This window comes from Papio anubis, chromosome 11 (assembly GCF_008728515.1).
Source record: "Papio anubis isolate 15944 chromosome 11, Panubis1.0, whole genome shotgun sequence".
Taxonomy (NCBI): Eukaryota; Metazoa; Chordata; class Mammalia; order Primates; family Cercopithecidae; genus Papio; species Papio anubis.
In genome coordinates, this window is record NC_044986.1 from 12,936,934 (window position 1) to 12,964,489 (window position 27,556).

Here is a 27,556-nt window from a genome sequence, read left to right on the forward strand (position 1 = left end):
AGCATCCAAGGCTGTAAGAGAGGACAGCATGTAAAAAGAACGGCAGGGAGCGCCGGGCGCGGTGGCTCACGCCTGTAATCCCAGCACTCTGGGAGGCCGAGACGGGCAGATCACAAGGTCAGGAGATCGAGACCATCCTGGCTAACACGGTGAAACCCCGTCTCTACTAAAAATACAAAAAAAAATTAGCCGGGCGAGGTGGCGGGCACCTGTAGTCCCAGTTACTCAGGAGGCTGAGGCAGGAGAATGGCGTGAACCCGGGAGGCGGAGTTTGTAGTGAGCTGAGATCCGGCCACTGCATTCCAGCCTGGGCCACAGAGCAAGACTCCATCTCAAAAAAAAAGAAAAAAAAGAAAAAAGGAAAAAAGAATGGCAGGGAGCTGTGTAGACCTAGAGTGAAAGGGACACATATTTTGTTGATGGAATGAGTTTTCTATGGAGGAGGCTATAAATCACAGGCTCATCTGTGTATATCCATCAAATTCTTTGGAGTGCTGATGATGCAAATGGAAATTATTGACTTTGGGGGCACTGACTGTGTAGCCAAGTTCATTGCACATGGCGGAAAAAGTCTCAAATGACACACCCACCCCCTTTCCCCCTTCATCACCAGTCTGCTCACTGCCATCCTAATAAATTTACGCCACTGGGAATAGTGCTAGTAAATCCATCCTGGACAAACCTGCAAAGCCTTATTTGAACTTTGAAAAAATTTCCTTCTTTTGCATCAAGAGATCCATAGACACAGTTAATGAGCAAACTACAAATCTGAGCTTTGGGGACCATTGAAGTGAGCTCTTCAAAGAATTGTGAGACAAATTCCATCTGTTAGAATTTTTGGAGAGCCACCCAAAGTGCACCCTACTCATTAGTACCTGCTTTCTACGTGTCTTTCTGCTCAGCCGATGTAAACTCCTTGAGAACAGGGATCCTGTTTGTTTTAAATTTGTTTTCTTTAAGTCCAGTACATTCATTTAGTCAGTAAGTACTTATAGAGAAGACTCTGCTAAACCCTGTTACCAATAGAAATTTGGCATATTTCTACCAAAAAATCATGTATTCAACAAATATTTATTAAAGATAAATTTATCTGTAATATTTAATATTCATTGTATTAATATTAAATAAATATTAATTTTATTTAATATATAATAATAGGCTGCAATGGACACCAGGAGAGGTCACATTAAGGACTTGGTGTTACTCTGAGATCACCCAGAAGCCACTGGAAGGTGATTCGTGGTGGTTGTCCTGGTTTGGTTTTTGGTTTATTTATTTAATAATAAATAATATTTAAATAAATATTAAATTTATTCTATATTTAATAAATTGATTAAAGATAAATATTTGTTGAATACATTATATTTTTGGTAGAAATAAAGTAATACAAACAGATGATGGCATGAAAGGAGGGAAGAAAGGAGGGAGGGAAGGAGGGAAGAATACAGGAGGGAAGGGACTTGCCCATATGTTAAAAAAAAAAAATGGAGAAAGAAAAAAATAGTAGAAAAGGCTTCTGGGAAAGACTGTAGGGTCTGCATACCCAAAGAAGACCAAGATAAAAGCAGACAATTGAGAAATTCACCTGGCAAGATATATTGGACAGGCCCAGGGATCTCAAAGTCCCATCCATCCAGCTCCAGGCTGTGCTGTACCATAGAGGAAGGACAGAAAGGTCAATTAAGAACATAGTCCTCAGAGACAGACTTGAGTTTAGACAAACTTGGGGCCAGATAGCCATGTATTAATTGTAGCCTCTTACTGTTCTTCACAGCACCCTGTCCTTTTCCTCCTGCACACTTATCCCACTTTGGAATCGTGTGTTTTTATTGTTGTTTGGGTATTATCTGTCTACATTACTGGGGTACAGACTCCATACTTCATGGCTATGTGCTCACGGTGGTAGACCCAGCACTATACTAGGAACATGCAGACAGCCAATATATATTTGTGGAATACATAAATTATTGTAAATTATGTAATCTCCTTAAGCCTGAATTTCCTCATTAGTAAAATAGTCATTATAATTGTATTTACTTCCCAGGGCTGACATGAGGATCAAGTGAGATAAAGTATTTCAAATGCTTTACTCATCAGAGATGTTCAGTAGATGATGGTTGCCAGGTTATAACTAATATCATTATCACTGACATTACTATGGGCATTGTATTACTCTGTTCTCATGCTGCTAATAAAAACATACCTGAGACTAGGTAATTTATAAAGGAAAGAGGTTTAGTCGACTCATGGTTCCACTTGGCTGGGGAGGCCTCAAAATCATGGTGGAAGGCAGAGGAGGAGCTAAGTCACATCTTGCATGGCAGCAGGCAAGGGAGAGTGTGTGCAGCAGAACTCCCCTTTATAAAACCATCAGATCTCATGAGACTTATTCACTGTTATGAGAATGGCATGGGAAAGACCTGCCCTCATGATTCAACTGCCTCCCACCAGGTCCCTCCCATGACATGTGGGAATTATGGGAGCTATAATTTGAGATTTGGATGAGGACACAGCCAAACCATATCAGTCATAAGAGCTAATATTTTACTTCAAGTGTTAAGGTTACTTGTTTTTCTTTAAAGAGCACAATTTAAAAGGTAAACCACTACATGGACATTTGGAAAATTGGTTAATAAGATGTGAGGCCCATCAAATTAAAATGAAGGCATAGAGATGAAAATTGGATAAGGGGGACTCCCCTTCAGGGGAAAAAAGGGAATGGGGGTGCTAACCAGGTGCCAGAAGGAAGAGGTGACCAATATAACATCTTCCCTTGGCCACTCCACTTTCTTTGGCAGCATCTCCGAAGGGGCAATGTAAAACAGCAGTGGCTATACTTTGTCATGGAAACCAAGTTAGCCTCTTCCTGCCGGCCTCAAATAGGGCTTGTTCCTTTATCCTGGAATGAACTTAAAAATATCAAAATCCTTTTCTGAATCGTGCAGTTTGCTGCCTATAGTTTGTATTTCCATTATTTGTCAAGCACGTATTTTCCTTTTAGTTTTTGTCAGATTTTAACTTAGAACTGCTCAACAGTTCCAGCAATGTTTAATAGAAGAAATTGTTTAGTCCACAGTTTACAATGTCATAATAAGCTACACCCAGATCCAGGTCATAATTCACACTCCACAGTAGCGTATTTATTTCTTGTCAAACTATTTGAACTGCAGCACAGACTGAAAACATTTGATATAGCAAATCACTTGGGTGGACCCTAGTTTGTTAATATTCTTTGAAACAAGTCCATGACCAGATTCCACTATGAGATTGAGATGTTGCGTATCTAAATGATTTCCTCATTGTAAACTCTTCCACCACTTGTCTTTTGACTCCAGAGCCATCTGAGGCATCACTCTGTGACCCATTGAGGTAAAATTTGTTCTTGTCTTACCTCTTTAGTCCAGGGATCAACAAAGTTTCTGAAAAGGGTCGGATAGTAAGTATGTTAAGCTTGTGAGCCATACGGTCCTTGTGACAACTACTCAACTTTCCTATTGTCATGTAAAAGTAGCCATAGACAATATGTAAATCAATGGGCATGGCTGTCTTCCAATGGAACTTTATTGACAAAACAGACAATTAAAACAGGATTTAGACTGAGGACCATAGTTTGCCAACCCCTGCTTTAGTCGCATCTTGTCCCAGATTTAGAGAGCCAGAAAACCAATGGACTCTTTTGTCCCAAGAACTAAAAGGAAACCCATTCTAAATGTAAAGAAGACAACTAGCTCATTTGCCACCAAATAAAGTACAAGTATCCAAAATATCATCCCACAACTTAGAGTTTTTACTGTTTTGTTGTTTTAATCAATCCTTCTGAATACGAATTCCATGGAAGCACAAAATAGACAGCGGAACCTCTTTTTCAAATGCCTCTCTTACACATAACTCTAACTGATAAAGCCAAGATAAGAGAGGAAAGGATTCTCCAGATAGTCTAGATCTTTGCTGGTTTAGAAAAATTCTTGAGTATTTGGGGATGCCCTGTGGCACCCCTGCAGAGCCCAGAGGTCTCACAGGTCTAGTTTAAGAAGTACTGGTAAAAGGTTCAGAGGAGGAGGCTTGGAGTTGTGAGTCCTGAACACTAGACGAGGCTGTGTTCAGCTTCTTTGGAAACCGCAAATATGAGAGGAGATAAGAGGCCGAGCCCCAGAGAGACATGGAAGGTAATTTGGCCCTGACATGCCAGTTCCGAGTTTGAGTTCCTATAGATACCCACCTAGCCTTCTGTGGCCTGTGTCCAGTTTTCTTCCAATAAATTTTATTTTGTGTTTTGCTTAAGTTAGTTTGGCTGTGTTTCTGTTCTTTATGACCAAACAATCAGTAAACAAAGTAGCAGCCTAATTGGATTTAAGGACATTTCAATCTTGTTTCACTTATGATGAAAGAGACATCAAATGGGCCAAATGAGTTTTGGGATGCAATTTTATCTTCAATGCTTAAATTAACAAGATATTTTTAGTATTTCATAAGACAAAGTTTCAACATATGGACAGAAAGGATTTTAGCTCTTACACATTTTCCTGTAGCTATTTACAGCTTAAATTTCACCTCTGGAATAAAGGTGAATCAGAATATTCAGTGCAGAGTTAAGCTAGTAATTCAAAATCAGGGGAGTTGTGATTCGTGAAATAAGATTAAAATAATTAATACTACAAGCAAGTAAATAAAGATTAAAGGTGTAGAGATAAGTGAGTCTGACTATCTAAAAAGGGTAAACAACTGAATAATGAGGTTTCAGGGATGGCAATGAGGTACATTAGACAGGAATAGGGCAGTAAGGCACAGAAAAATGCCCCAAACACACCTAATTCCATTAAAAGGTAGAATTATCTTTCTCTAAGGATTTGCAGAAGTATCTTCAAAATTGACTATGGGGTTTCTGAGGTTGGCTCAGATAAGCAGATATAAGATGTGTTCTAGGTCACTTGTTCTCAGTTGCTGACAAGTGCTAATGTTAGAGCTGACCTTCTGGGACTTGGGTCTCCCTTAAAGCCTATGCTGGCACCTGACACAGCCCTGCTTCCAACATGTGGCACACACACGGGAACACAGCCTTGTGCACCCAGGATGGTGGTACCAAACCTAAGTAGAGGAGCCCTGTTATACAGAAGTCACCACTAGTGCCTATGTGTAGCCGTTCAGAGAGAGGAGGACTAGATAACTCCCCTGCTTGACTTCAAGAGCAAAAGACAGTGGAGCATGAGGCAGTGGAAATGAAACTGATTGGGACTCAGGGGTCTGAGATCTGGATTTCGCTCTGCTAGTTATTACCTACATGGCCTGGTAGATCATTTTGACTTTCAATTTCCTCACCAAGGGCATAGGACTAGACCAGCAGTCGGAAAACTGGTTCCCAAGGGCTAAACCCAGTTGCCACCTGTTTTTTGAATAATTACTGGAACACAGCCACATCCACTTATTTATTTATTGTGTATAGCTGCTTTTACACTACAACACAAAGTTGAATAGTTGCAATAGTCAGTATGGCCTGAAAGCCCTAAAGTAATTACCATCTGGCTGCTTCCACAAAACACTGGCTAAGCTCCATATTAAATGCTTTCTATGACATCTTCTAAGTTCTCTGATTCATCCCCATCCTGCTATGCACTGAGAAAATGACTCCAGTGTGTGCATAAGTATGTGTGTGCACACATATGAGAGCAGAATCCACCTTTCTCATCCATAATAACTCTTTGTAGGCAATGGACTTGGGTCGTATCCTCAGACACTTCACAGGAATGCTTAATCAACCAAGAAAAGGGAGATTCCTGGGGAACAGAGCAAAGTTCCTAGTCTCTGATGGGCATGGGGAGAGAATGAATCCATGTCTTTCCTCCGATAACACACAGTCTTTCCAGTGATCTCTAACAGGTTCGCTTTTACTGAAGTATCAAAAACTTTGGCCCATTGTCACCACATCCCTACACAAACTCAAAACTGACACCAAACTGTAAACAATCTCACTCATTGCTCTGCTGTGTAACAGATTTGGCCAATCTTGCATTTATAGGGTGATTTCAACTCCAGCCACTGAGAAATTGGAGATTTATATTTTCTTCCCAGCTAACACAATTTATAAAGAACAGTCTACCACAGGAAGGGTAGCCATTTCTCATTCAACTTTGCCAATTGCTTAAGAAGGTTGCTTCTTATCAGAACTATCCATGTATATAGGATGTTAGGGGATACTTTCTGCAGGAAAACCCAAATCCTGAGGAAGAAAGAAACAGCAGCAGGTCCCCCCTGCAACTTGCCTTTCTGGTGGTCATGAAATTCTGAGTTGATGGTCTCTGCCAGCTGGCACTTTTCTGATACAGGTCATTTGTTATTTTGACAGGAGGCCTGGAAAGGAATTGAATGATAGCTAAGATCCGTGTGATAGAAAGCATACTCATATCAAACATAAGTGACTGCAATTATGAAGCTGTTGGAAAATTTCATCAATCTCTAAAATCTTCCATCTGTCATGAAATAGGCCTCATTTGGGTATTTAACAAAATTACAAAGACAGGCTCTGATTCTGCTGCCCACATTTCCCTTGTGGCATTCTCCTTCCCCTCAACTCTGTGTAGCCAGCAACTTAACTTAGTTACCATTAGTGCAAAGTGGAACTCTCTGTCCAATGTCCATACATCCATCCCAGGGAAAAGCCCAATGGTCCTATTTGGACCCTGTGCCCATCCTCCACCTCTCATTCTTTGCATGAGGAAAGCAATTCCTCATTGCCAGCCTGGGTCACATACCCTTCCCTCTGGCAGGGGTGGGGATAAGGGATTCTGACTCACCCTAACAGGGCTATAAGGGATGGGACAGGGTCCCCAAAAAACAAGAAAGACCTTTCAAACAGACAGAGCTGTAACTATCATGAGCTGTCACGCCAGCCTTCAAACATGTGCTTCCAAAAGCATCAACAGAGATGGGAAGAGGAGTTAATTTTCCAATATAGAAAATGGGGAAGCCAATTTGCCATACTAGCCTCAAAAGATACCACATAGGTGGTAAGAGTTTCATCTCACTGTTTTACCCAGGTTCTCTATTCTTCCTCCTTTTCCCCGCCATGTTGATCACCCACCTCTCCATAACAAAATCAGTTATCCAGTAGCTGTATTGTACTCAAGTGCTTGAGAAATAACAGGTCATTTTTCCTGAATTTAAGCATTTAGAAAGGTCACTTTTTGTTGTTGATCAAATTCACTTTGGAAAGGGTTTGCATGTAAATAGGTTTATATTTCCCTTGAGATCTCCTTATGGGATTATCAGGAAGAATCTTGGGAGATGGCCTGCCAGTCATTCTGAAGCCTAAAGGAATTCAAGGTGCAGGCATAATTTTGGCCCCAGCCTCCCACCCTGAGAGGAAGCCAGCATACAGCCATAGGTGCTAACTCCCACCATTCCCATTGTCATTTCTCATCACAGAAAGAGCATTTTTAAAATTAGAACTGCTCTCCTAGAGCTTGGAGGTTTCTAATAGCCTTTCTCTGACACAAACTTGTTAACATTCTCTGATCTTTGTTCCTTGAACAAGCATTCCCATACCAGGTTTAAAGAGATTCCATTTAAGCTCAACACCTTCAAAGTGGTAATGGTATATTTTCTCAAGACTGATTTTATTTGACTATGCCTTGTGCTTTTTTATTCTCTATTTTACTTTATTATCCTAAATATGTTATTTTAGCATTAGGCATACCAGTAACTTGGGGGAAATATAATGTTCAAATGTAAAGATCCCAGTTGCATTTAGATTTTGTGGTTTAGAAGAAAAAATTTCTCATCCCAAAGTGACTTGAAAACTCAAAGGCTCTGTGATAAACACATGTGGAGATTTGCTTTCTAGAATTCTAAAATATTCTCCGCTATTCACAAAGTTTCCAAGTGCACATGAATAAAACATCGTGATTTCACATGGGAACTAAGCTCAAAAGTTGTCCAAACAAGAATAGCCATTTGGAAGTCCTTGAGGTTATCTAAGTCCACAGATTTCAAGCCTCAGACTCTGCAGGACCTTTCAGGGTGCCTCTGATGAGTCCCACACTCCCCAGTTCTCAGGGTGTTTGGCACCTAGTGTTTGGAAGGCATTATGAGAAACAACCATCTTTGCCTTAACCCAGCCTTCAATTTGTATTGGCAGGGACACACAAAATGCTACAGATTTATAACATATTATAGTCATCCTTTGGTATTCATGGGGATTGGTTCCAGCACACCCCCCACCGGCCCCCAACACAAATAACAAAGTCCTCAGATGCTCAGGTCCCTTATATAAAAAATGGTGTAATATTTGCATATAATGTACACACATCCTTCTGTATACTTTAAATCATCTCTGGGTTACTTATGATACCGAATACATTCTAAATGCTATGTATATAATTGTTATATTTTATTGTTTAGGGAATAATGACAAGAAAAAGTCTATATATGTTCAGTGTCGATGCAAGCATCTTTTTTTGTCTTCATATTCTCAATCTGTGGTTGATTAAATCCATGGATTCAAAACCCATGGATATTGGAAGGCCAATGGCACTTTACATCATGCTTCTATTGCACAGACTTGGACCTTTGCATTTTATTTCAGGACACTTTCTATACCCAGATTTTAGAGTTTCTCAAATTCATGCCTTCTCCAGGTCTTCATTGTCTCATGTTATGGCTTTGCATGAGCCTCCCTCTCTCCAATCTCTTTTCTCCTCCACTGAACACTACTAGAGTTGCCTTCTGGACAGCGAGAACTGATCATCATTCCCCTGGTTTAATGTTTCTTCATTGCCTAAACAATGAGATTTAAACTTTGCAGTCTGAAACTTAAACTTCTGGTCAATATGGAATAAGAGTGTTTATCCTCCCACCTAAGTCAACCAAATGTGAATATAATGTAGGAAATAATGGTTTTCAAAGCACAGGTAATAAAGAACAGTGATCTCTCAGAGACAAGAAACAAACAGGACGAGTCCTGCAATTGGTCCAGTTTACTGCCTTACGTGAGTTTCCAGGCTACAATACCAGTTGGAGATACTAGACAGAGCCTGGCAGACTCCCTGAATTTAAGAGACAGAGCTGGGAGTCCAGAGAACCCAAAGCAGCCAGAGTTCACTGGAAAGAGTACTGAGAGGAAAGAGCTCCACAGAGAGAGAACTCTAGAGATTTTCAGAGTGGTCCCTTCATATATGTAGCTGAATACTGGTCAGCAAACGTGTTTGCAGAAACTTCCTGAGGCTTGGGGAAGTACCACCTGAGAAGATTAGAGGTAACAGTGAGTAGTGTTTATATAGAACTGAGGATATATCTGTCCCTCGCAGTCAGACCGTAAAACCCCAAGAATCATGGAACACTGGTAAAGCACCCAAAAAGACTTACTAAGGTAGTACGAAATAATTAGCCCTAGACTGAGCATGGTTCTGCTCTCACCTAAAAATATTTCAAGAGTTAAGGCCCAAAAGAATCAAACTGTTTCCAAGTTACATAACTCTGTCACAGTACAAAGCTCAATAAAATTTGTAGAAGCCAGGCATGGTGGCATGTGCCTATAATCTCAGGGACTTGGGAGGCTGAGGTGGGAAGATTGCTTGAGCCCATAAGTTTGAGGCCAGCCTGGGCAACATAGCAAGACTCCATCTCTAAAAAAAAATCACATTGTCAGAGATTTAAAAGTTTATGAAAGGGATGAATAGCATATTAGGTTTAACAAAAAATATTAATGAACTCAAAAATATCACAGTAGAAAACATCCAACATGAAACACAAAGAGAATAGAATCTTGAAAATTAACAAAGCATCAGTGAACCGTGGGAAGAGTTCAGATGGCCTAACAAATGTGTAAGTGGAGATCACAAAAGAGAGGAGAGAGAAGGGGAAACATAAGTATATGAAGAAGTAATGGCCAATGTTTTTCAAATTTGTTGGAAACTATAACCCACAGGTCCAAGAATCTAAACAAATTTCAAGCACAAAGAAAATGAAGAAAACTACGCCAATGTATATCATAATCTAATTGCTCAAAACCAGTGAGAAAGATAAAATTTTAAAAGCAGCCACAGGAAAAAAAAGGTACTTTAAATATAGAGGATCAAAACTAAAAATTACAGATTTCTTGTTAAAAAAAAAAAATTTACCCAAATAGACAGTAGAGGAACATCTTTAAGGTATTTAAAAAAAAAAAAAAAAAAAGTCAACTGGCAAAAAAAAAAATCTTTCAAAAGCAAAGGTGAAATACTTTTTAAAGACATACAAAAGTAGAAAAAATAATCATAATCAGCAAAGCCACACTACAAGAAATGTTATAGGAAGTCCTTCAGGAAGAAAGAAAATTATACCAGTTGGAAATATAAATCTATACAAAAGGATGAAGAGCACCAAAAATGGTAATATCCTGGGCATAGAGAGATTTTTTCTTATTGTTTAAATTTCTTAAAAGATTATTGATGGTTAAAACAAAAATAATAATGTGCCATGGGGTTTATAACATATATAAAACTAAAATACATGACAGTAACATAAAGATTAGAAAAGGAGAAGTGGAAATGAACTACTGTCAAGCTTTTACACTATATGTAAAGTGACATAATATCACTTGAATATAAATTATGATAAGTTAAAATGTATACCATAAACCTTAAAGCAAACACCAAGAAAACTAAATAAAGAATTACAGATCATAAGAGAAAATAAAATAGTAAAAGGCATTCAATTAATCAAAAAGAAGGCAAGAAAGAAGAATAAAAGGAACAGTGAAGAGTTGGAGCAAATAGAAAAAGGACCGCAAAATGACAAATTTAAATGCAATCATATGAATAATCACATTAAATGTAAATAACCTAAATGCTCAAATCAAAAGGTACAGGTTATTACACTGGACTTTTAAAAAGTAAGACCCAACTATATGCTGTGTATAAGAAACATGCTTTAAATATTCAGATACTAAAAGGTTAAAAGTAAAAGGATGGAAAAAGATATACCTGGCTGACACTAGACAAAAGCTGGAGTGGCATTACTACTAAGTAACAGGTAGAACAAAAACAAAAAATAGATATTAAAGCAAAAAAATATTACCAGAGATAAAGAAAGTCATTTTGTAATGATAAAGGTATCAATTCAACAAGAAGATATAACAACCTTAAATATGTATGCCCTAATAACAGAGATCCAAAATACAGGAAACAAAAACCAATAGAACTGCAAGGTGAAATGACACATGTTCACAACTATAGTCAGAGATTTTAATACACCCCGTTCAACAATACATTAAACAAGTAGACAGAAAATCAATAAGGGTATAGAAGATCTGAACAACATTATCAGCCAACTTATCCTTATTGACATTTATAGAACACTCAACCCAACAATGACAGAATACACATTCTTCTCAAATACACACAGAGCATTTTCTAATATCCTCAGTCACAAAACAAGTCTCAGTAAATTTAAAGGGATTCAAGTCATTAAAAGCCTATCTCTAACCGGACTTGAATGAAATTAGTTATCAAAAACAGAATGATATCTGGGAAATTCCCAATATTTGCCAACTCTGTAGCCTGGCTTTTGACCTCTTCACAATACAGCCTCCACTTTTGTTTATAACACGGCCTCCAATTGCTATAATAATACTGCAAATTTTCATGGTACTTACCATGTGCTAAATTTAGTGTTCATCATGACCTTTTAAAGTAGATAATCTGATCTTACTTCTATTTTAAAGGTAAAGAAACGGAGCCACAGAACACTAAAGGAATTTGCCTGACGTCACAAAGCTAGGGTGTGCCAGGGCTGAGATTTTCTCTGAGGTAGTCTGGGTGCACAGTCTATGTTCTTAGGTAAAACCCTCCTGCCTCTCAATCCCATGTCTGACCACCATCCATTTCAAAGACAATGTCGTCTCCCTTTAAATGTTTGCTCAGACTGCTTCCTCTTTAAATTGTGGATGTCCTGCCTTCTCCTGGTGGTCTCCTGGGCTCTTGTTGACTTCTCCATTGGAGCATCTCTCAATGCTCAGCTCAAAAGGCACCTTAATTTCATTCAACAAGAGTTATCTGCTCCCCATAGGATGAGACAAGTCCTCTTCTGAACTCCTGAAACACTGTAATAATGGCTAACAGTTTTTGGCATTTTCTATGATAAAATAAGAGAGTTAGATCCACAATAGAAACAGAGTTCATCAGAAGAGAACTATGGGACGGGCAGGCTATGGCTTCTCTGAGACAACAATTAAAATAGGGAGAATTAAAAACCATCACTCCTTTCTTAATCCTCTTTCCCACCAGGTGAAGCTATTCCCCTAGTCTAACTAGACACTGCCTCAGAAGTAGGTTCACTTCCCGTCTTGCTCTTTCTAGTGTTTGGCTGCTCAACCCAGGTTGGGATGGCCTTGTTCCTGGATTCCCTCTTGTCTACCAGGATACTTGATGCTGTACTCACTCTGACCCCTCCTACCCCCTCTTGTGTGGCTCTTACCATGTCAAAGTGATTGCTGTGGATCTTATGTCAAAGTGACCTTTTCAAAATTGAAAATCTCATCACATCACTTCCTGCTTAATACCCTCTAATAGGAGGGTATTAAAGGCTTGGCCTACAGGGCTCTGCATGGCCTGACCCTGCCAGCCTCTGGGCTCCATCTCATAGCACATTCACCAGCCCTCTGAAACCCAGAAACACAGCCTCTTTCTCCACCCTGACGTCCAAATCCCTTCTCCTAGTGGCTTCCTACTCTTCCTGTGAATTTCAGTTCAATCCTGTCTTCCTTAAGGAAATCATCCTTGACCTCCTCAATGAGTCAATTCCCCTATTATAATTTCCAACAGCATTAGGTGTGTATCTTTTCACAACCCTTGTTGCAATGACAGTATTGCATTCACTGTGTGGTTTTTTGGCATTGATCTGTCCCACTAAACTATAAAGTCCTCAGGGCAGATATCTTATTTTTGCTTCCCAGCACCTAGCTCTCAGTTGGCCCTCCATAGGCATTCATTCAATGATTAACTGAATGAGCCCAGTCAGCCAGGTGTAAAATGAATGATATAAACTACAAAATAACACTATTAGCTCTCTCATCTTTACCTAGACACATTTCTCTCTCTCTCTCAACAAGCTTCCTGCCTGGGTCTGAGGAGTTGAAGGCTTGAGGGTGTATCTTCCAGTCCTGGTTCTCAGAGAGGCCCAGACCCTAATGCATTTAGAACACAATTTCTTTTAACATTTGTTCTTTGCCTCCACATTAAATTAATCAAAAACCCACAGTGTGATGTTTGCCACTGCTCCTTCAATGCACTTTCACTGTGATGTTCTGTCTTTACAGCTAAGTGGATTTACAAAGCACATCCTCCCCAGAGCTCAAGATTTATGTACATGAAATTGCACTGATGGAATTACTGATGAGTGACAGAGCACAATTGAATCAAAGTGGTCATTCCAAATGAATGTAAATACATTTAGGATTTGGGAAAAGCTGATGCTAGCTTGATTTATCCCTCTCTTACCTTGAAGACAATGACGGAAATTTTGATTTATTTAATTATATCATTGTCAAGAAATAATAGAACTCACTGTAAGTCTTGAGTTAAATAGATTTCAGGTAAACAATCTCTGCCCTGCATTGACCCGAAAATCAGACTCTGCAGAGGCTATGACCTTCCAATCCCACAACCTGATCCATGAATTCAGGTTCTTGTGAATTCATCTAGTTCCAATAGCTTTCAGGATTTGGAGTTGGGTTTAAATTAGCTTCCTTCTGTTGGCACTTTTTTTTCCTTTTTAAAAAAGGAAAAAGGACTGGATTATGTATTTCTTAAGAATCTCTTATTTTGCTATAACAACATTTATATATTGTACTCCATAGGAGAGAAGGAGGCAGAATATGGTGAAATAGTGATTTTCTAAACAGAAGAGGCAACAGAATTGCTTTGCATGCCCTGACCTCCCTACAACCTAGTCCTCTGGTCTGATGTTGGGGTCCTGAGAAGGGAAAGGACAGATACAAGTTTATCATGCCCTTTACTACTTCCAGAGGTATCTCAAAGAGCAAAAGTCCCATAAAACTCCATCCAAAACCATCAGCTCCTGGCTAACCAGTTACTGGAATGAGAGTTCTCACATGTCGCAGAAGCCTGCCTTCTCATTGCATGGCAGCAGCCTTGTATATCACTAGTCCCCGAGTCAAACTCATTTGACATCTCAAGCATCCTTTTTTATATTTATGGCTTTTACATTCAACTCATTTGATTCTCAAAATACAGTGAATAAAGTAGGGTAGATATTATGATCCCCACCTTAAAGTTATGGGAACTAAGGCCCCGTGATAGACATCTGGTCTTTCTGCTTGCCCAGCCTCCCTTCCCCTCTCCTAATTCTGATGTCTCCTTTTCCCTTAGGAAAGTTCTCCTCCCACATCCATTTGATTTTAATAAGGCTGTTAATCATAAGACTCAGCCGCTGCTGCTGCTGCCTCCTGTACTGTCACCCCTGCCACCACCACCTCCCTAAGCTAAAAGAGAGGATTGTGACTAAGAAAAACCAATCAGACTCTTGTCTCCCAGAAATTTGAACCAAGCAGAGAATGCTGAGGCAGAAAACAGTTGGAACCAAGAAACAGCCCACAGTATCTACTGCTGAGAGCTCTGGAGTAGCCTGCCTGGTTGCTCAAATCCCCCATTTTTCTATAATATTCCTACTCTCCTAAAAAATAATTTTCTTGCTTTAGTTAATCCATTAGTTTCTGTTGCTTGTGTAAACCAAAAGTATCTGAGATAGGTTTTAATCCATTTTGAAGTTTATTATGCCAAAGTTATGGACCATGACCTATGACACAGCCTCAGGATATCCTGAGAATATGTGCCCAAGGTGGTTGGCATACAGCTTGGTTTTATAGGTTTTAGGGAGACCTAAGACATCAGTCTATACATGTGAGGCATACATTGGTTTGGCCTGGCAAGGCCAGACAACTCGAAGCAGGGGGCCTACAGGTCATAGGTAGATTCAAAGATTTTCTGATTGGCAATTGGCTGAAAAAGTTATTATCTAAATACTTGGAATTAATAGCAAGTGGTGTCTGGGTTAAGCTAAGGGGTTATGAAACCAAGGTTCTTATTACATAGATGAAGTCTCCTAGGTGGCCACACCAAGAAGCAGTAGATGACAAATGTCTCCTATTCAGACCCTTAAAAGGTGCTAGATTCTCAGCCAAACTCTTCAGGATCAGAAAAAGACCTGGAAAGGGCATAAGATTCTCTACAGAAAGAGAATTTCCCCTACAAGAGACAGCTTTGCAGGGCCATTTCAAAATATATCAAATGAATATATTTTGGGGTAAAATACTTTGGTTTCTTCCAGGGCCCTGCTATCTTTGGCCAGAACTCCAAGGGGAAGGTATAATGAGGCATATCTGACCCCCTCCCATCCCTGTCATGGTTTGAACTAGTTTTTCAGGTTTAGTTGGATCCCCTTGACTGAGAAGAGGGTCCATCCAGTCAGTTGGGGGGCTTAGAATTTTGGTTTTTGGTTTACACATGTAACCAAAGAACCCAGCAATAGGCTTGTGATTTGCCCAAGCTCTTAATTTTACATCCAGGTCTCTTGACTGAATCTAGTGTTCTCTGTGCTATGCCCATGGAGTAGGATATAATGTTACTGGTGAAGGGTGTCCAGGTTCTTGGCATCTTGAACAAAGAATTGGACAAAATGCACAAACAAAGCAAGGGAAGAGTGAAGCTACAAAAGTAGAGATTTACTGAAAATGAAGTGTACTCCACAGGGTGGGAGTGGGCCCAAGCATGGAGGTTCAAGAGCTCTATTACAGAATTTTCTGGGGTTCAAATACCCTCTAGAGGTTTCCATTGGTTACGTGGTATATGCCTTACCCACAAAATTATTTACTTGGTGTACGCCCTATGTAAATGGAGAGGATATTTCCTGTCATAGATGAAGTGGTTCCATTTGATTTAGTTCCAGGGAGTCAGCATGAATCGGCCTTATGTTCCCTGCCTCCAGACGCTATTCTCCTGCCTCAGTAATATTAATATCTTACCCAACATAGTGAAGGAGATAGTAGAAATAATACAATAAATACAAAACTCATTCATTATCCAGAGCAGTGATTCTTAATTAGGGGCAACTTTTCCTTGAGAAACATGTGCCAATGTCTGGAAACATTTTTGGTTATGACAACTGGCTGGGGAGGAGGTACATTATTGGCATCTAGTGGTTAGAAGCCAGAGATGTTGCTACATCCTACAATGCACAGGACAGATATCTCCCCTCAACAAAGAATTATTTGTCCCAAAATATTAATAATACCAAGGTTTTGACACCTAGAAAATGGGATTGTCTACCATTATTATTCAGGATAAGAGGCAGTGGTCCAAATAATAAAAATTTTTCAGTGTGCCCCAAATTCTTAATGGCTTGACACCTAAAGATTTGCCATTTGCTTCTGCAAAGTCTTTCATGGACTGCTGATTCTTATTTCTGTAGTGGCTCAGCAATCCAGACTGTTCTATCACATGACATGGCCATCTCAGCACATGGCTTCCAGGTGGCTAAGGCAGGGTATAGGAGAGATGGAGGACTGCCTACCAGCTTTTAAGTGCTCCAGCCCTGAAGAAACACCTATCACTTCCACTTATGACCTAACTGCCAAGAGGCTGGGAAGCATGTGATGGGGTAAGGACAATGCAATGGATGTTGAAGAATAAATGATTCTGACACACCATTCATATAATCCAGCACTGCTAGATTTTATTAAGGTACAGAAATCTACCGGCACAATGCATTACTAAGCTACACATTTAATTATCTGCATATATTATATGTAATGCATTACTAAGTTATCTCCTGGAACCCCAGGTTTTATTTTTAACCTCAAAGCATTATTTTGCCATAGCAGCTCCTACTGAAGCCAATAAATCTTATTTCTAAGTAAGTGTCATTAAGGCCTGCTTTGCTTTGTGGTGGTTGGACTGTGATCTGTGATGGTTAGGCCATAGCCAGGCTAAATTCTGTTGACTCAAAGAGAATTCCTTCTAAGAAGGACAGAGTCACATAAATGAAATTATGTCCACTGCTTGCAACCAAAGTACAGATGCAGAACATTTGTAAGTGAGGCCAACATATTTTCATTACAAATAATTAGTTGGACTCCATTTGTACAGAGATGTTGTATTTCAGTTAAGAGTCTTTAAATATTCATGAGGTAGAGTTTCTCAATCATTTTGGGCAGTGTTTTTTAACCATGGTGCAGAGCCATTCCGGCTGCCTTTTCCAAACATAAAACATCCCTTCAAATTTCTAATTCAACAGAGGTATACTTATCAAGCTTATTGTGGTTGCAAATAAAGGATCTGATTCTGGCTAACTTGAGAAGCAAAAGGGGGAAAGTTTCTAGAAGGACACTAGGGAGCTTACAGATGCCAAAATGGGACTGAGCAGCCAGGGCTTGGGAAGGACAAAACCTGAGGCAATTCCAGGAAAGGCAGCAGCCACGGTTCAGGAACCTTCTACTAAGTTCTCTCTGAGAGCTTCGGGGTAACTCAGCTTCATTACCCTCATCTATTTGTGAATCTCCATGTAATTTCGCACTTCCCAGGAGTTGCAGGATTGGCCAGGCTGAGAAGGGTATCTCTGCCCTCCATCAATCAGCTATGGGAGTGTGTCCTTCCTTAAGCTGTATATTACTGGGAAAGTTACTTGACCTCTTTATGCCTCTGTTTAATTACCTGTGAAAGGGAGATGATCATAGTACCTGCCCCCAGAGGAACTGCTGTGACTGAGTCTTGAAGTTCCAGTTGGTGTCTAGTACTGTTTGGACCTAGAACATGTGTAATTTGGAAACTCCCTCCAGGCACTTCTAATGGGTAAATATTCTGAGCACTTACAATGGGCTAAGTGCTACATAAAGCCTTTTACCTGCTGATATAGCTTGGATGTGTGTCCCTGCCCAAATTTCATATTGAAATGTAATTCCCAGTGTTGGAGGTGGGGCCTGTTGGGAGGTGATTGGACCATGGGGACGGAGTTCTCATGAATGATCTAGCACCTTCCCCTTTGGTACTGTCCTCACAATAGTGAGTTGTCAAGAGATCTGGTCATTTAAAAGTGTGTAGTACCTTCCCCCTCACTCTCTCTTGCTTCTGCTTTTGTTATGAGACATGCCTGCTCTCGCTTCACCTTTCCCGTGATTGTAAGTTTCCTGAGGCCTCCCGGAAGCTGAGCAGATGCTGCTATGCGTCCTGTACAACCTGCAGAACTGTGAGTCAATTAAATATCTTTTCTTTACAAATTACCCAGTCTTAGGTATTTCTTTATAGCAATGCAGTAATGGACTAATACACCTGCATTATCTAATTCAATCCTCAAAAGAGATGTACAGGTAGGTACCAACAATGCCTGATACCTTGCCTGTACTCTATGACAGGTGCTCCATAAATCTCAAATGAATTGATGAATGGACTAATGAATAAATAAATGATGATGCCACTGCCAACCACTTCAGCCAAGAATGCAGGTGGTGACGTGCAGAGATGGTGGCTCCCCACCCCTTACACCCATGCTCTATTGGAGACCCCGGACCCTGCCCAGTGCCTGCTGCTCAGTGGAATGGAGCTTGCTCCTCTCATGAGGCCACCATTCAAGTTGGTGCTTCTTGCAGGGACCAATAGGCCTTCTCTTTCTAACATTGGTCTCAGATATCTATGAAAGTTTAGGACTGCACTTTTTCTACAGTTTCATGCAGAGTTTATGTGTATGGCACGGGCTACAACCATGACCCTTCATATTTCCTGGGAAATCTGTGTAATTTTTGGCAAATTATTATCTTTCTCTGAGGCTTAGTTTTACAATCTGTGAAAGAAGGATAAAGATGATAAGCAACTCAGCTGTTATAGTGTGGTCACGTGAGCAAGTGCATGGAAAAACAGCCTAATTCTTGAAACACAGTAGAGGTTAAATCAATACTGGCTAAAGTAATAATAGTAATTAATAATAAATACTATAGATGATGATACTATAGCTGGTAAAGGAAATGGATGGAAGCGAACTCCTCCAAAAGCAGTAGCTTATTTTTGAAGTATTTTTCTGTTTTGATTTGTTCTTTTGTTAAGATTTTCCTCATCCATAAAACATGAATTCTGGAGTCAGACAGGCTAGGTTTAAATCCAGATTTACCACTTACTAGCTGTATGATTGTGGGCAAATTTATTAACCTCTCTGGATTTCAGTTTTCTCATCTGTAAATGCAATCATGTTCCTATTTAATGCATAGAGCTGTTGTGAGGATTAAAGGGAAGAGTATTTGTTAAACCGAATGGTAGCTATACAGGAGAAGTACTATTTAAGTTTGTTAAATGAATGAAACAGAAGGCAGTGGGGGAGTTTCTGGTCAGTTTGTATATTCAGTTCGTTGGTTTTCAGACATTACTTGTTGGTAAGAATGTCAGACTAAGCTTACCCCATTGTATTTCTGGGCTCACCATTTGATCATTTTTCAAATTTAGATTATAGAAAACAATTACACCTGTGCTATGTTCATCATCTGGGTCTATTCAGCTTGATGAAAAGTAACATCATGAGATCTTGTATGAATCAAAATATATTGAAATGCTTTGATCATTGGGAACTACTGGGGTCCAGCTGTCCTCTGGCCTCAGTACAAAGAAGTGACACCTACTTCTGGTTGGCTTTGAGATTGTGAAAGTCTTAGGGCACAGATGACAAAAAGGCATTGGGAGCCAGCAGATGGTACCTGCTAAACAGGCCCTTCAAGATGAGCAACAGCTGGAGAAGGCAGGCGAAATGCCCCAGAGCAAGTTGTTTTGCATATGAATTGTTGCATTTATGATCAAGTTTCCCTGAGGCTTCCCAGAAGGAAGACTTCATAAAGCTGTCTCTATAGAAGATTCTGTAGAGAGGAAAAATGTCTAGTGAATACTTTCACCTTCTTTTGACTTTCTATCCTCAAGGAGAAGGACCAGGAGGGCTCCTAGAACCCCATCCCTAGAGGACCTAGGAAAGCCCAACCAGCCAAGTAGGAGAGGAGCTTCTTTTGCACCTTTTCCATTCTGTGCCATGGTCATTGCTAGACTTGAGTTTCAGCCACAGCCCTGATTTTGCTTCCAACAGCTGGATATTAAACTGTTTTTAGTTCAGCCTTCTAACCAGAAGGAATCAGGTTGGCTTCATTGGTTTTCCAAGATTTCTGAAACAGTTCTCCAATCAATCCACAACCTACTGAAACCAATTTCCTTTGCCAAAACTTAACTGAAAACTTAACTGGTTTCATTTCATCTTCTGGGTACCTATTAATTAGAATTAAGAGTTTTCCTTTTCCTAATAGATGGTAGACTCAGCAAAATACTAGTGATGTTCTTTTCAAAGTTTCATTTTATTTGTTTCTTTAAATTGCAAAGTCACCTGCAGCAGCTTAATGCTGAATAATTTTATCTCTTTCTTGAAAGGTGATAAATAGGTTTAGTTTAGAAAAACTGACAGATAATAAAGTTACCACAGTCCACCCCTTGTCAACTTGGCATCCAAACACACCTCTGTTAGTGGTACTTAACTTCCAAATAAAAAAGACAGCAAAAAAGACAGCAATAGCTGGGCGAGGTGGCGGGCGCCTGTAATCCCAGCTACTCGGAGGCTGAGGCAGGAGAATGGCGTAAACCCGGGAGGCGGAGCTTGCAGTGAGCTGAGATCCGGCCACAGCACTCCAGCCTGGGCGATAGAGCGAGACTCCGTCTCAAAAAAAAAAAAAGACAGCAAAATCATTCTTCCACCTCACATGTATACCTGAAAACACACTTTCCAAAAGATACAGAGACCCTTTATCCATCTTTGGGTCACATTCATTCCTCATCCAGCTGAGTCAAACTCCCCTTGTGAGTATATAAAACTTAAATACTGAGATATAAGGTTAGCTACTATTAGCCCAGATGCAGTAGTTCATGTCTGCAATCCCAGCACTTTGGGGGGCTGAGGTGGGTGGATCGCTTGAGCCCAGGAGTTCAAGACCAGCCTGGGCAATATAGCAAAACCCCATCTCTAAAAACACACACACACACAAATTAACTGGTCTTGGTGGCACATATCTGTAGCCCCAGCCACCCAGGAGGCAGAAGTAGGAGGATCACCTGAGCTTGGAGATCAAGGCTACAGTGAGTCATGATTGTGCCACTGAACTCCAGCCTGCCAGCCTGGCTGACAGAGTGAAAGCCTGTCTCAAAAAAAAAAAAAAAAAGTTAATCACTATTAATACATCTCAGGTAAGATGGTAAGGGAATGAGGAAGGAGGGAGGAAAACAGTTAATACATGCACAAATATAGGCCTATCGAAATAAGAAAGAAACACTCATAACTACTATAGTTTCTGCAGCTGACCACATAGTCAAGCTGGTACAACTATCTTCCCTCACCACTTATGCCATCTGCCTTTTGCCTTCAGTGAGCACATCATGATTTCTTGTCTGGGGAGGTGACCTAAACCTTCAATTCTGAAGGATCTGGGCCACTGGAAGTCCTGGCTGAATTGTATCATTGAGGTTTTCCAATGACTTTTATCACAGGATGTAGAAATACTAAAAGATACTAAGAGGTACTCCTCCTCATCCATACTGTATAGAAGCAAACATTGATGAAGTCCATCAGTTCCCCCAGCAGAAAATCTCTCTTCTTTTTCTGCTGATTCGCTGGCATGGGGAGCTGAAAGTGGCTGGCTGACATCCTCAACTTTCAATTTAACTAAACAATTGTTGTGTCTTCTGGTGGAAGCATTTGTCTCCTGGAAACTAAAACCTCTATATCAGCAGACCCAATGTCTGAGACGGGAAGAAAAATTCCACTATTGGGTCACCAGACTTAATAGTGAGAAGAGCCACTCTCATATTCACTCTTTAATTCCCAGACCAATAAATCTTATGGGGAAAAATAGTGCCAAATATTGGTAGCTGATTTAAAGCATATGAACCTAGCCCTGCAAAGTGTTTTCACCCAACCTTCACTACAACTGGATCTTCAAAAAGGCAATTCATCATCTATCAAGTTAGCTGCTTCCAGGTGATAGGGGTATAGTCAAACCAATGAATTCCATGAGTGTGAATTTTTCTGAAGCCTAACCTTATATAAACTACTTACATATCCCACCAAATGATAATGGAACTCTGCTATATACACTCAAACTTATGGCTTAGTGGGTCAGATAATATCCAATTTGTAATAGGTTGCTCAGGTCACTTGGTCCTTTTGTGGCCTGTCATTAAGCATTTTATGTTTTCCAGAAGAACTTGCAGACACTTCCACCCCAATGCACTTACAACTAACCAACCAAACCATTATATTCCTTATTTTCACTAAACAATTATATGGCAGAAACTACTTGGTCACCTACAAAACTAGGAGCAGGTGAAAAAGTCCACAAAGGCTATTGACTTTGCATCTGGTGATAAGTTCAACATCACCATGGGGTGGCAAGAATGAAGTGAGGAAGAAAAGCTGGACATGAAGAGCGGAAGAGATCAAGGACAAGATATAAACTGCAGAAACTCTCTAGATAACACAGGGACCAACTGGAACCCACAACACAAACTGCAATGTGTGTCTGTCATTCACCACAGTAACCTGATGATACAGTCACTAGCAGAAGGAGATGGCATCCCTTGCCGTGGAATTGCACATGTACCTGCCCCAGGACCTGGAGAAGTGGGTGGAGGAAGTCTGGTGGGAACTACAGGAGGTGTGGGCTCATCTGCTGCCCTGTGCCAATAAAGTGAGCCAGTAACAAGGTGAGAGGCCACTGGATGCCCTCTATACTGACCTGAAGTGCACAATGGCCACAACTTTATCTCTGCTTCTAAATCATACGCAAATTCCTCTCATGGCCCACTCTAACCCAGAACCAGACATGGCAAGGAATTCTAAGAAACAGTTCCACCTCAGGCGATGGGATATAAACCCAACATGAGGATGGAAATCATTTCTAAGATTGCTGGAAATCTCTGGGAACAACTTTTCAGGAATAAGCTTCTTACTCGATGGCACTTTTTCCTACACACATATTAATATGTTTTATCATTATGATCATCATCAAAGCTAATATTTATTGCATATTTACTATGTGACAGACATTAGCCAGCTACTTTGCATCCATAATTCGATCATCACAATCACCCTATGAAATACCTCCTATCATTTCATTTTACAGATGCAGATATTAAAGTTTGAGAAGGGTTTAAATAGCTTCCCAAGATTGCACAGACAGTAAAAGGCTGCATAGGCATCTAAACAGAGTAAGTCTAATTTCAGAGTCCTTTCTCTTAACCGCTAAGCTGTAATATTCCTAACTTCAAACAAGATCCAAATGTTGATAAAGGTCTTAATCATTCAAAAATAAGAAGCATAGAATCTCTTTATAAATTTGGTTTCAAAGAAAAAGGGACATATAAAGAATTATTTGTAACCATAAAAAATCTAAATTTACATATCACTTATACTTAATTTAGGGCCACCATTACTTGTTTCAAATTCCCAGAAAAGTACGAGATTTTAATACTAGTTTTAAAAAGATATCAGGCATAAAATAATTTATATTCAGGTCATATCGGATATGAGAGCAATACTAACGTAAATCAGATGGGCTGTTTTCAAAACAAGGTCAGAGCAATGTTCGTTCACACATTTTTTTACTTGCTCCTTGAGCTAACATTTAGGAGCATTGATGGTAAGTGTCTGTAGGGCATAAAAGAGACTGAAGCTCTACCAAGGACATTGAGGCTTTTAGGGGAGACAAAGGATCTTGAAAGGAATCATGGCATTTCCCCTAACTAGAAACCAGAGCACAAGCAGACCAAGTGTCTAACAGAAAGGAAGATCAAGTAGTGAAGTGGAGTTCAGAGAAGGAAGAGAAATGTCTAAGTTTGATTTCCCTTCACTTTTGATGTTCATAGATATCCAGGTCTATAGGTGATATGGTTTTGATCTGTGTCCCCACCAAATCTCATGTTTAATTGTAATTCCCAGTGTTGGAGGTGGGGCCTGGTGGGAGGTGATTGGATCATGGGGGCAGAGTTCTCATGAATGGTTTAGCACCATCCTCTCAGTGCTATTCTCATGATAGTGAGTGTGTTATTGTGAGATTTGGTTGTTCAAAAGCATGTAGCATTTCCCCCACTTCCTCCTGCTCCAGCCATGTGAGGTGTTCATGCTCCCTTTGCTTTCTACCATGACTGTAAGTTTCCTGAGGCCTCCCCAGAAGTTTAGCAGATAGCAGAATCATGCTTCCTGTACAGCCTACAAAACCGTGAGCAAACCTCTTTTCTTTATATAAATTGCCCAGTCTCAAGTATTTCTTTATAGCAGTAAAAGAAAAGATTAATACAATAGGGGATCTCAAAATAATTTTGATTTAGGCCAAAGAGCCATAAATTCTGGGGAAAAACAATGACCGGGGGAGTCATGAGCTCTAGATTCCATTTTCCTGTTTCTCCCACTAATTCACTGGATGGTCTTAGGAAAGTTACTTCCACTCCCCTCTAGTTCTCCATTTTATTATCTGCAATGTTGGGGGAAGGACTCCTGAGGTCAACAGATTTCTTTTCTGGTTCCAACAATCTGGTATTTTGTGACTCTAGACTTTTTCCTATAAAGAGAAACCATCCTAATCCCTCACTCAGGAAGACACACTCTTGATGCTGAAGATGCTGCCACTGCTGTGTTCTGGCTTTTATTCTGTGGTGTTTTTGTTCAGTGTCAGTGATGGGTTCACCTAGACCCATCGTTACTCTGTCATTTTTCTTTAAGGTCACCAGATGGCTCAAATCACAACAGACCAAGAGAAGATGGATCACACTTAGAGTAAGCCCCGACCCTGGCCCTGGGAAAAGAGCATTATATTCAACGGAAGCCAGTAGCCCCCAAGCAACGAATGATAGGACACTTCATACATTAGGGAGACAGTTTCATTGTGCAGAGAGAGGCATTGCTGGTCAAGTGTTCTTAAGACTAGTGCAAACTTCATGAACTGAATAAAAATGAGAGGAAACGTGATATTTGACAACCATTTTTAGGACTGAGCCAAAAGCAGATCAGTTGAAGATAATCTGGGTAGAAGAGCAAATAGCTTGAAATACACATTACAAAGATAGTCATTTGTGTGTGTTCTGGAGGCACATTTTAAGATGGGAAAGCATTCAGGTCCGGGGCCCACGACTCCCATGTTAAGATCAAAGCTATAAAATCCTGGTCATTAGATCATGCATATTACATGCATTATTTCATCAAGCTCATGACAGGTGCTAATCCTCACATCAAGCTCATGACAGGTGCTGTTTCTGTCCCAGAAGAGGAAACAGCCTTAGATAGGAGAGTGCTTGTCCAAGGTTAAATGGAAAAAGGAGGAGTGAGACTTGAATCCAGGTCTAACTCCAGACCATTCTGTCCTTGTATAAGTGATTTGGGCTCTGTCTATAGAGCACCAATGCATCTGGATGAAAAGTTGAAACTTGCGTGCTTATGCCATGTACACACTGACCTAGGTCGGGTCAAAGGGCATGTGGAGATCTCTGTTGTATATGTGAAATATGGATGAAGAGGCACACTCAACATTTCATTGAATAGACACCACCTGACAGGCACTGTGCTAGGAATTGGAAATACAGAAATGCAAACAACAAAAAACAATGAGGTCACTGCTACCACACACCATAAAGATGTGTGAAAATTGTAAGACAACCCAGGGGACAATGTAATTATGCTTGGGAGGATTGCTGACATCTCAGAGAAAGCACTCTTTGAAATGAACCTCAAAGCACAGTAGGCGCTCCCTAGTGGAGGGAGAAGTAAGGCGAGAGGGGAAATGTATTTAAGAAAAAAACCTCAGGACATAAAGGTAGATATGAGAGCATAAAGGTAGATATGAGAGCATCAGAGCCGACTTTCCCTGTGTCCTGAGATTCTCTAAAGCTGCTCCCCTCGGCTTGCATTAGGAATGCTGTGGCTCTCTTAATAAGCAAGACTGACACCCAGTCCGCGGCTTTACAGCATGATTGGAATTAGCAATACTAAGGTGAGGCACATGTGGCCTTGTTGGGCTGTGAAATAAATCAAACATGGATAACAGCTTCTCTATCATCCTGCTGCGAGTCAAAAAAAACACTTGGTCCCAGAACATGCGGGCGGTCATAATTTACTCTGAAAGCTGAGAAGAAAGGGGTCAGTGAGCATTTAACATTCTAATAGGAATTATATCACAGCCACTAAATATTTGGGGCCTAGAAAAAGCTTTCTGTTCCAGATATGGCTACTCCAAAAAAATAAAATAAAATAAAATGGAATAAAGAAAGCTCTTAAGTGAATCAGTGGGGAATTGAGGAAGTCATTACTAGAACTAAAGAATCCTGCTTGATTCTTCTTCCTGGCCTGGCTCTCATGGAATTTAAAGCCTTATAGAGATAGTTTTAAAAATCTGGAATTATGCTCAAAGGTAACAAACTACAATTTTTAAAAGAAGCTATGGAAAGAAGATTGAAATTGTCTTCAAATGCATCATTTATAGCGTAGACCATTATCTTTTTGTGGTAGTTTATCAAGTCGTAGTCTTCTACATAATTCTCCACCCTCTTCTCCTTTCTCCTTGTTTTCTATACTCATTCCTAACCACATCCCCAAATCATCTGCAAATTTTCCAAGCACCTTCCTAGTCTATCCATTGAATCACCTTTGGCACTATTTTCGGGTTTTACCTCTTGCTTCAAACTCTTGTGCAAGAAAGAATAGTGTTTAGTCATGGCCAACACAACTAAAAAGCTTGAAAACCTGACATTCAGCAAACTCACAATTATGATTTTCTGTTTACTTCACCTCTCAGATCATCATTGTGCCCACTCTTCATTTTTCATAATCATTTCTTCCCAAAAATAGTGTCCAATTTTTGAAAACTAAATCAGATCTTAAGTCATAGGAGGAGATTTTTCTACTTAGGGAAAACCTTTAGTGAACTACCTTACGAAGCAAATAAAAGGTTCTATAAATATTTGCATCCTCACAAATCCACTTATAAATCATACTTTAAGTGTATTAAAAAAATCAGAATACCACCCCCTCTAAATGCTTAAAGCATTTGACATTTTACATGGACATATCATACGTATTTGTCAAAGATTATCATCAATATTAAGCCTTAGAAAGAGTTTCATTGCATCGAAGTCATTGTTCCTTCAGAGACATGGCAAAACGACGTCAGTTTTCAAAATGTCATAAGAAATGGAAAGTGCAGGCAGGAGATCACGAACTTGGAGGGGTTTCCTTGCTCACTGACATCAATTTATAACAGAATAATTTTAAGGCACTTCTGAAAATTAAGCCAATTAAAATTTTACCTACCTTGGAGATGATTTTTTGAGGGTAGTTTCAGTGTCAAGTGAAGTTCAGTTTTCTAAAGTATGCTCGCTAAAAAAGTCTAGAGAAAAAAGGAACACACACACGAACTTAAATGAGTTGGATTAATGGGAAAGCTGTGGCTGTGGTGGAAAAAGAAATAGTCTATGTGGTCATTATTATTCAAATAAGCAGCTTTTTTATTTTATTT

The 27,556-nt window shown here is 39.9% G+C and overlaps 1 long non-coding RNA gene across 2 annotated transcripts in view; it reads right to left on the reverse strand.

Moving 5' to 3' along the window:
* Nucleotides 1-2,504: 2,504 nt before the first annotated feature.
* The window catches only part of LOC110744183, a 61,167-nt gene continuing 36,115 nt past the window's right edge, over nt 2,505-27,556 (reverse strand). For both annotated transcript variants that reach the window (XR_002524483.2, XR_002524484.2), the window contains exons 4-5: nt 27,352-27,427; nt 2,505-6,345 (exon numbers count right to left, since the gene is read on the reverse strand). This is a non-coding gene — a long non-coding RNA (uncharacterized LOC110744183). The remainder of the gene's footprint in view (nt 6,346-27,351; nt 27,428-27,556) is intronic.